This window comes from Natator depressus, chromosome 13 (assembly GCF_965152275.1).
Source record: "Natator depressus isolate rNatDep1 chromosome 13, rNatDep2.hap1, whole genome shotgun sequence".
Lineage (NCBI taxonomy): Eukaryota > Metazoa > Chordata > Testudines > Cheloniidae > Natator > Natator depressus.
The window spans coordinates 32,884,907-32,896,140 of record NC_134246.1 but is presented as its reverse complement, the minus strand read 5'-3'; the positions used below and the strand labels follow the sequence as shown (position 1 = coordinate 32,896,140).

Genomic DNA, 11,234 nt, shown 5'->3' with positions numbered 1-11,234 from the left:
TAATAGCATTTTTTGCCTGCCTGCATCAGGATCCAGGCTCTTACGATGGTTATATCCATCCATCCAGTCTGGTTGATGTTAGCAGTAATATTTCAATTAGAAAATAATTTCTGCTGTTAGACTCACCACTGTAAGTTACCTGCAGCCCTGATAAGCAGTCAGACAGGAGGGCCACAGTAGCTGGCCACGCATCTAAACATGATTCAGTGTTAGCGAAATCTCTGTTAGCTCAGCCATAAAGATAGATACAAAATTAGTTAGCCATATGGTTTTCTTAAATCTGAGTGAGGGCATGCAGGAAGCTGTTCCCACTCTGTTCTTTCCTCTGTATGTATTTGGCAGTAGTGTTCCCACCTATAGAAAATCACTATAATTGTAACATCTTGTCTAGGATTGTTTTATTAATTTCATTATATAATTCCATGTCTGTCTTGTCGGGGGGTGATTTGAGTGTTTTCCCATCGCTATAAATTTTGGTCTCTTTTCAATCCCTGTTTTTCATTAAGATCCATTGTCCACTTCCATACGCTACTTACATAGGGAATTTTGAGTTTGTCCTAACTGGTCTCCACTTAATTCCTAAGAATCATGTCATCTTAGTGTTATCTTCACTATTACCTAGTACTTAAGACCAAAAGGTTAAGTGTTATTAACCAATTGTAGTTGATAAAATACTACTTGGTCAGTCATTTTGCTGTGAGAATAATATAAATATTTCCCATGATACTGTTTAATCTGAATATATGGTACTATAGTAAATTAAATGAATTCACACTACTGTGGCTTGTTTGGGTAATGCTGATCACTAATTTGGCTCCTGAACCACCGAGAAGTGAGAATCACTGATTTAAAAGACATGAGAAGCTTCCATCAGCCATGTTGAACCCGGTGAGTGTTCCATCATTTAATATTACTAAGTTATTCTCTTCAAAGATTTGCCCTAACCATTTTCCATTTTTTATCCTTTTTTCTTACTTTCCCACAATCTGTTGTGAGTATTCAGAATTACAAATAATGGATAGGCACATGACATCGGCAATTAATTTTTTCAGGTCCATAGCCTCTAGTTTCCTGCATGGGTTATAAACATTATAAAGTCTTTGAGATGCACAATGGTGTTGTATTGGTATCTCAATAGCATTATACTCAGTGTTTAGCTTTTTAATCTCTACTTCAAGTCACTTCAGGTTCTCCTTAGTAAAGGTGCAGGCACACCCGGGTTTTCCTATTTCTCTATCATGGCTATACAGACCATATCCTGGAACTTCAGAGTCTAGTTTTTCTGTTAGCCAAGTCTTACATGCATATATCAAGCTTTGTTTTCATATCAGAAATATTGGTCTTTAATTTCTGCCCAGGTGCTATTCAGCTGTGGGCATTCCAGCTGAAGACAGTCATTGCTGTTCTCTTAACCTTCAATGTTTCCTTTGCTTAGGAAAGTATGAAGTTGTTCCACTGATAAGCACTGGCTGGCTAGCAACCTATCAGCAGCTTTAATTATAATGCTCATTTTCCATTTCCTGCCCTGTTTGAGGCCTACAATTTATTACATCAATCGTTAATGCAATGAATCTGTTTCTACAATATGTCATCTCCTTTCACCCCAATGCCATTCATTAGCTCCCATAAATTTGTTGCAGGGTATTCCCTTTCCCAACATCAGGTTCGCTTTTAGGTATCTCCTAGCAGCTTCTGCATAGGAGATGTTACTAGTAACTTGGGTTCTCTGTATTTCTCCAGCTCGCTTTGCCTCAATACATCCTCCATATGCTGAGCTGTGTTTTCCTCCACAGTTGCAACATTTGTTCTGTCCCTTCCTCATAATCATATGAATGGTCACCTCCACACTTACTGCACTGTATTTTCCCTTTGGAATTATTTGCTACATGACCAAATCCTTGGCAGCTGTAGCCTCTCACAGACAGAGGAATAGAGGACTTAGTCCAGAATATCTGATATCCAACAGTCACTCAATCCGATCACATCCTTCTCTTAAAATGTGGCCAACACAGCTGTCAAGCCCTTGCTATCAGCTCTTCTTCTGCTAATTAGCCTCAGCTGTTAGTCACCTTATCTTCACCTATTCCTTGCTTTATTTCCTGACATTTCAGTTGACACCCCAGACACTACCCCTCCTGCTTCAGTGAGGAATTTGGGTAGCTGGCAGCTTATTTTTATTTTACCTAGCACCTTTGTCTTAAGGAGCTTCCCTGCTTGTTCTCTGGTTTTACATTCCACTAATGAGCCTCCAGAAGGTGGCATCTTAGCTCCTGCTCTATCTCCAGCACTTTTCTGATCCATGCTGCTATTCGCAGGGGTTTGATAGCGTCTGTCTTTATGTCCTTATCTAGGGAGTTTACTATTAAGTAATTCCGCCCATTTCCTTCCCTGTCCTCCTATTTGCTGGTCCCTCTTCTGGTTCCAGAGAATCTACCCTTTTTCCCTCTTGCTTGCATCCAGTCTTCTTCAATGCTTTCCTTATCTTCATCATCTAGCCTGGTTTCAATTTCATTTATTTCTGCCTAGCCTGACAGCTAAAACCTAACCAGCCAGCAGTCCCCCTGGCTCAGCTGGGTCTGACCTCTCTCCATCCAGAATCACCACTAAGACATACTCTTTTCAGCCATAGGGTCAAGGAGCCAATTCGGGCTTGCTAAAACCACTGTCTGTCAGCTCACTTCAGGCGGAACTTCCCCTGGTGTTCAACCACTGCAGATTGTGTTTTGCAGGCAGTAATCAAATTATAGGTAGCAATAGAAGAATGTTGGTTGTCTTGTAGCCCTATAGCACTGGGTTCAAGTCCCACCAGGCCTTACAGCACTCTAGTAAGTTCCCTGTGAAGATGATTGTATGCTTGTCTAATAAGGGAAGTTTGACTGGATATAGGATATAGGATATAGATATTAGGATATAGATATTCAGGCCTGTCTGCAAAGGCCTGTACTGTAAGAATTTAGGTGTATTCTTATCACTTGGTTAGTTCTAGAGGTATAAAAGAAAGAATCAAAATCACTGTCTGCTGGTGTAAGGGCCTTCTCTTACTGTGACAGTCTGAGGCCCTGTTCTTAGGCTAAGGCCTTTGGCTAAGCAGCAGAGGCAGCGATAAGCTAGGAAGCGACTGGTCACCTCCTCACATTCCAAACTAGTCACATTGAAATAAGGTGCTATTGGGCTGTTAGGCACTATCAGGACAGGATTGTATTCCTATCACCTCCAGAGAAAGGGAAGTACCTAGAAAATGTAAAAGGAAACTTAGTTTGATAGCATCCTGTCTGGCAAGAACTCACTTGTCAATAGCTGGGATGTGAAATCCTCACTTCTGTATTGTCTTGTCATTATAGTTCCCACTTTGCTATTGTTTGTCTGTATAATCTCTGTCTGGTTCTGTGATTGTTCCTGTCTGCTGTATAATTAATTTTGCTGGGTGTAACTAATTAAGGTGGTGGGAGATAATTGGTTACATAATCATGTTACGATATGTTAGGATTGGTTAGTTAAATTTCAGGAAAATGATTGGTTAAGGTATAGCTAAGCCGAACTCAAGTTTTACTATATAATCTGTAGTCAATGAGGAAGTGAGTGGGCGTGGGTGGGAGGGGGTGGGCGTGTGGGTGGGGGAGATGGGAACAGGGAATGGGGGTAAGGAAATTGGAACCATGTTTTGCTAAAGGGGGAAATGGGAACAGGGAATGGGAGTAAGGAAATTGGAATCATGTTTTGCTAAGGGCAGGAATGGGAACAGGGACACAGGTGTAAGGCTCTGTGGTGTCAGAGCTGGGAAGGAGGATACTAAGGAAGGAAACTGGAATCATGCTTGCTGGAAGTTCACCCCAATAAACATCGAATTGTTTGCACCTTTGGACTTCGGGTATTGTTGCTCTCTGTTCATGCGAGAAGGACCAGGGAAAGAAGTGGGTGAAGGAATAAGCCCCCTAACAGTAATGGCTGTGCAGGGTCTAGTTATTGTTTCTGAAGGTGCTGGGGGGGCTCCTCCTTCATAACTGAATAGCTAAAGGTAAGGAGGGCTTGGGGAATGAACAGCAAGGAAATTGTGGGGCTTGAGGATGCATGTCAGCTCTGTGTGGGTATGGTCAGGGAGGTATTCCCCTTTTCAGGACAGTGCATTGGCTGCCTTGTTCTGGGCTTCTGGGTGATCATAGTGTATGATTCTATCAGGGTTTGAAGGGACCTCAGGAAGTCATCTAGTCCAACCCCCTGCTCAAAGCAGGACCAATCCCAAACTAAATCACCCCAGCCAGGGCTTTGTCAAGCCTGACCTTAAAAACCTCAAAGGAAGGAGATTCCACCACCTCCCTAGGTAACGCATTCCAGTGCTTCACCACCCTTCTAGTGAAAAAGTTTTTCCTAATATCCAACCTAAACCTCCCCCACTGCAACTTGAGACCATTACTCCTTGTTCTGTCATCTGCTACCACTGAGAACAGTCTAAATCCATCCTCTTTGGAACCCCCTTTCACGTAGTTGAAAGCAGCTATCAAATCCCCCTTCATTCTTCTCTTCTGCAGACTAAACAATCCCAGTTCCCTCAGCCTCTCCTCATAACTCATGTGTTCCAGTCCCCTAATCATTTTTGTTGCCCTCCGCTGGATGCTTTCCAATTTTTCCACATCCTTCTTGTAGTGTGGGGCCCAAAACTGGACACAGTACTCCAGATGAGGCCTCACCAATGTCAAATAGAGGAGAACGATCACGTCCCTCGAGAAGGATCTGCAGTTCTGGGAGATTCCCGAATCCCAGGAGGATTAATTCTGTGACAGACATTCCATTTCCTTATTCTTGGTTCGCCAAGCAGTGTGTCTATGGGAAAGAAATGAACTCTGACACATAAATAAGGATTCACTCAATAAATTCACTCAATAAAACATCAGCATTATTTTCATTTTCTCCCTCTGCTGGCTACCAGAAAGATGGGTGAGTGGAGAATGGAGGGCAGGGGAGGGGAAAAGCCAACTCTTAATCTTTGGGGTAGATTATATATCTGACCAGGCTGCAGGTTCAACAAAACATTAATCTCTCTGGAAACAGATGGAACCAGCTTTGAAAAGGGTAAAGGCAAACAATCCTGTAGCAGCTGCTGTGTCCATCTTTGAAGCGTTTAATAGACAAAAAGTTTTCGAAGCTAATTGTTGAGGTGTTTCAAAAGCAAAATGCTCCAGAAGAAAGGATGGTTTTAGACCAAAAGATAACAGAGATCCGTGCACTGCTTGAAAACTTGGAAAGTGTGTTGAAGGTGGAAGGGAGGGTGTGACTAAACAGGGTCCCAAAACCCCAGCTCCTGATGGACATGTCTGGCCCCCTCTAATAGTTGGGCATTTTAGCCAAAAGCCACGTCAATTTTTTAGATCTCTTCCATTTTTTTCCTCCAACCCCTCTTTATGTTTTTTGGTTTCATGTGCCTTTACCCTTTTCAAAGCTGGTTCCTTCGGGGCTGTAAAGGCTTGGGGCTGTTGAGAACTAGGGGGTTTAATCCCTTTGGATCGTTTGCCAGTGTCCCTGGCAGCTGCAGAGGTAGATTTTTTGGCCCTGGTGGTGCAGGGCAGATCAAAATGGGGGGGGGGGTTAACCCCCTTGCTCCCATATGCTGCTGTTTTAGTGGTAGATTTTTGGCCCTTTTTAAGGACGGCTGGTTCTGTGTAACGGGGGCTTTGGATGTACTGGGCTGCTCAAAATCAGGGGGTCTAATACCTTTGCTTCCAACGGCAGTTGCCTCAGAGGGATATTTTTTGCCCCTCTTTAAAGGCAGCTGGCTCTGTGTAACGAGGGATTTGGATGTGCTGGGCTGCTCAAAATCAAAGTGTCTAACACCCTTGTTTCCAACTGTCACAGATTCAGAGGGAAATTTCTTGGTCCCCTTCAGCGTTTCTTCTTGAGGGATAACACTTGATAAGTCTGTGAATACACATACACAAAATGTTTTTAGCGCATAAACCTGAATGTTCTTTCTACTAACAGCCACAAACATATCCCCTATATATATATTCCACATAACACCCCTTTACGCTAAATACCTGGTAAAAAACTAAAGCGCTATTTCCTCTTATGCCACACGGTGGTAGTACAGCTCCAAAATTGTCAACGAGGATCAGCAAAACGTTTTTACAGTAAAACCTTTGGGGCAAAGGTGATTTCTTTTTTTTACTAACAACAACAAACCCTAGAAAAAACGTACACTATTTCAAACACATATTTAAAAAAAACCATACCGTCTTCTGTCATTTCAGGAAAACCTATCTGTTGGTTTTGACTTCCATCTTGTTCTAAATTTAAAAAAATAAACTCCTTAAAACCATTTCTTTTAAAAATAAACCATAAACATGTAACATATTAAGCAGCAGGTCTGTTTGTTTCGATAAGAGCAGAGCAAGCGGCCTCTGAAGGAAAAAAAAAAAAAAAAGGTGGGACTCCTGGGCTACATTCTTTAGCTTCCATGGTTCAAAAGGTTTTATTTTATACAGTGAGCTTGTTTACAGTTAAAGTTACTGTTCTTTTTAGTACAAGTCTTTGGTATCCTTTTGTTTTAAAAACAGGCCTTGGGCTTTCTTATTTCTGATCACAATGGCTTCTTTTTTCACATTGTTTTTACTGAGCATGTTAGTCTAAAACTTTTTTGTGTTTTTAAACCCTAAACTGTTTCTGCAGGCTTACCTTTTATCAAAACCCTTATGCCCATGGGGCTAAATACAGGAGTGTGTTATTTCAAGGGTTTATTCCTTTACAAAACTTTCACCTCTCTTTGTTAAAAAGTAAAAAAAAAAAAAAAAAAAAACAAGCTTCTTCTCTCTGATTCAGGGGTTAACAAAATAAGAAAAATATAAACTGCCTGTTACTAAAATCCTGGGGTAATTCTGCCTGCTCCATTTTATTGACACACCCCTGTAAGTAAAGGGCTGGGCCTTTCCCAGTCAACATAAAGCAGAGCTTTGCTCCATTACAAAACTTAAGGTAACTACCTTGTGTTTGTTAAAAAGCAGCCTTCTTTCTTCCAATCACAGCAATCCGCTACACAAGCCTGTTCTTTTATACTGGGCTTACTAGAAAACATCATAACCAGTGCTAGCCTAAACCCTAGAAAAAAACTTTTAAAAATTGCTTGTTGCTAAAAGCGTATGGTTTTAACTTTTACAAAAAACCCCTTCTAAAAAACTACAAGGCGGGGAAAATGCTGGGGGGGTCTGTTTCTTTAGATAAGAATAAGGCCGTTAAAGAGGGAGGGGGCGGGGGATCATGGGCCTGTAAAATTGGTTCCAAAAAATGAACTCTATAACGCCGCCCTTGTAAAACAACCTCCGACTGGCCCGATCCAAAGGCGGGGAGAACAAGTCTGAACGTTTCTAAACTGTGCAGCTGCCTCATGTTACAGATAGACACGCAAGGTAAAAAATCTCTCTCTCTCTTTAATTCAACCATGTGCTCTCTATCTTTTCTCTGTTCTTGCTTTTAATCTACCCTGATCCTGAAGGCTTTTTTATTCACTTTTTTTTATCACGTGCTTAGTAAATTTCCCTTTTATAGCTTTCAATGGGTTTTATAGCCAACATTTGGCTGTGTGTTTACTAAACAGGTTTTAATATTGTTTAATGCTTTTTTATTCACTTTTTTATCAGACGCTTCCTAAATTTCCTTTTTAAACCTAGCTTTTAATGTTTTTTTAAGCCAGTTTTTGGCCACGTGCTTGCTCAACAGGTCTTGACTTAGTTTTTAATATTGTTTAATGCTTTTTTTATTCACCTTTTTATCAGGTACTTCCTAAATTTCCTTTTTAATCCTCTTTTTATAGCTTTTAATGTAAGGTAAAGATCCTCTCTAAAGCTTGGGACTACAGGATTGGTTCCACAAGCGCATTCTGTGACCTAGCTGTAAAACAACCGCTGATTGGTCCACCAAAAGGAGGGGCTAGCTCCCAGGAGCGCTGCCCAGAACAGCTGTCATTTCACTACCAACAGTCGGTGGGATGTTTCGCTCTGCATGTGTTCAGTAAGACAAACACTTTATTCTTTAATAACAGCTCTCCTTACTCAATCAGATCCAATAACCTTTTTTCTCTCAATGTATCCAAGCACAACACTTCCCCTATTCACAATCAGAGGGGTAAAATGTTTCGCTCTGCATGTGTTCCGTAACACAAACACTCTATTCTTTAATAACAGATCTCCTTATTCAATCACATCCAGTAACCTTACCCAAACGTCTCTCACTCTAATCTTTCAATCTATCACATTTTCTGTTCTTTTACAGCATACCATCATCTCTCTTTTCTTTAATAACCTGCCCTTTAACAACAGCTCTCCCTCCACAATCACCTTTTTTCAATAAACCTTACCCAAACTTTAAACTGCTCTCAATGTAGCCAAACACAACACTTCCCCCATTCAAAGACGCACAATTTTCTTTTCAAAATGGCCGACGGCGCCAAACTTTGGCGCCAATGGAAACTGGGTGGGAAGGCGGGGCATAAGCCCTAGAGGGGTGTGGAAACCTGTTAAAAAATGCATGGTGATGAGTGCTATCGAGTCCTTTATGAAGTGAGCTGTAGCTCACGAAAGCTCATGCTCAAATAAACTGGTTAGTCTCTAAGGTGCCACAAGTACTCCTTTTCTTTTTTCTTTTTACGAATACAGACTAACACGGCTGTTACTCTGAAACCTGTCACTTCTCTCTGTGTACAATGTCTGACTGCAGGACAATGAAGTATTGTCCAAGGGAAGGAGAGGAATTTGTCTGATGATAAAAAACTTCCAAATACCTCTTCTAGAGATAGGCAGCCCATTTCCACTGCAATTCACTTGGAGTTGGTTCCCCACACACTGCAAATCCCAGCCTTAGTTGATTGATTTTTTTCTCTGTTGTGGGTTCCTCTAAAATATCAAATCTTGTCCCATTTCGCACATGGATCTCCAATCTAGAAAGGCCATTGCTCTCTTCTCATACATCAGGTAGTGAAACATGTGATTATTTGAACCAACACATTTCTGTACTGTTGTACCGATAAGCTCCATCACCATAGTATTTGAGTGCTTGGTGCCATCTGTTTCCAGAGAGATTAATGTTTTGTTGAACCGGAAGCTTGGTCAGATATATAATCTGACCCAAGGATAAAGAGATGGCTTTTCCCCTCCCCTGGCCTTCATTCTCCACTCACCCATCTTTGTGGTAGCCAGCAGAGCGAGAAAATGTAAATAATGCTGATGTTTTATTGAGTGAATTTATTGAGTGAATCCTTATTTATGTGTCAGAGTTCATTTCTTTCCCATAGACACACTGCTTGGCAAACCAAGAACAGGGAAATGGAATGTCTGTCACAGAATTAATCCTCCTGGGATTTGGGAATGTCCCAGAACTGCAGATCCTTCTCTTCCTGCTGTTTCAAGTTATCTATATTGTGATTATGGCTGGGAACATCCTCATCATTGTGCTAGTAGTGTCTGATCAGCACCTTCACACCCATATATACTTCCTCCTGGGGAACTTGTCCTGCCTGGAGACCTGCTACACATCCACTGTCCTGCCCAAGGTGCTGGCCGGTCTCCTGACAGGGGACAGGACACTGTCATTCAATGGGTTTCTCACACAATTATATTTCTTTGCTTCTCTAGCAGGTGCACAATGTCTTCTTTTCGGTGATGTCTTACAATAGGTATTTACCTATATGCAATCCAATGCACTATCTAGTCTGTATGAGTGACAGGTCTTGCCTGCAGCTCACAAGTGGCTCTTGGATAGGTGGATTCCTAGGTGGTAGCATAACAATGTTGTCAATATCTCAGTTAACATTCTGTGACCCCAATGTTGTTGACCATTTCTTTTGCGATTTTATCCCCCTCGTAAAACTTTCCTGCAATGACCCTCAGCAGATGGAAATGGTGGCTGTTGCACTCAACTTGATTTTCTCACTGGTCCCTTTCCTTCTTACCTTGATGTCCTACGTCGGCATCATCGCCACCATCCTGAGGATCCCGTCCACCGCTGGGAGGCAAAAGACCTTTTCTACCTGTTCCTCCCACCTCATTGTGGTGAGCATTTATTATGCAAATCTGCTGACTGTCTATATGTTCTCAGCCACCGACATCCTGAGCAACCTCAAGAAAGATCTGTCTGTCATCTACACCATCCTTACTCCCCTGGTCAATCTCCTCTTCTACAGCCTGAGAAACAAAGAGGCCCAGGAGACCCTGAGGAAAGCTTGCAGGATATTCATGTTTGGATCATGCTAATTGGTCAGTTTCCTTGGATTAAAACACATGGGCTTGGGTAGGGCCAGAACGAAAGCTGACTGTAGTCCCAGGTCGCATTTCCCTTAGCTTCACTGGCCTTCAAATCATGGTCTTACAGAGTCACATGTGTGGAAGAAATTGGAGATTAAGAGACCTCTTAAAACCTATGACCCCAGCCTTTTTAGGACCTATATAAGATGCCACAGGTGGGCACTACTGCAGGGTTTGCTGGCAGCCAAGCTGGGTTTGTGATTCCCAGAAGGCTGGAATCACTGTGTGCTCGAGCAAGGAAACCAACTATCCAGCGTCCCAGTCCAGTGCCCTATCTGCTCCACCATGTCCAGTTATATTTGACAATGGTACCAAAGGATGTGAGTTGCCCAACTCCCATTCACTGCCCATAGGATTTGGGTGCCTAACATTGGCTTTTTATGGGAAAACCCTGTACATTTATAGCCAAACCACTATCTTGAGACCTTTCCCAGGGGATGCTTTCCACAAGTTCCTTCTAGTGTTTCTCTATTTTCTCAGTGACCCTAATAACTGTGTATCTGTCACCAAGAGTATCGTGCAATAAAAGAAATAAACTGAGTCTTCTCTTTCTGTCATCTCTCTTGTCACATCTCCCATTATCTGTCCCCTTCGTGGCAGGTGTGAGGAATAAATGTGTCAAGGTTTGTCTACACATAGAAATTGCACCACTTAAACTATATTGCCCTATCCCTGCCTGTCCTCTGGTATCTGTGCCTTGTTGTGGTGGGACAGCTTGCATGTTCTAATGATCCCCAGAGTCTGTGTTGGCGGGGGCTTTTTGCTCCTGGTCGGTTCAACCATTTCGGATTGGTCTGTGTGGACCAAACAGATACCCTGGTCCTCCAGTTTGGGGGTTAGGCACAGGGCTAACAACCCTGTCCTGTAAAAAACAAAATATGTTACAGAAACAACCGTTGCCAGAAACAGACAGAAATGGAGGAGCTTCATCACTGCCCTAAATGCCAGAGG

The 11,234-nt window shown here is 42.2% G+C and overlaps 1 pseudogene; it reads left to right on the top strand.

Moving 5' to 3' along the window:
• Nucleotides 1–876: 876 nt before the first annotated feature.
• On the top strand, nt 877–10,232 carry LOC141997694 (olfactory receptor 11A1-like; annotated as a pseudogene).
• Nucleotides 10,233–11,234: the final 1,002 nt, after the last annotated feature.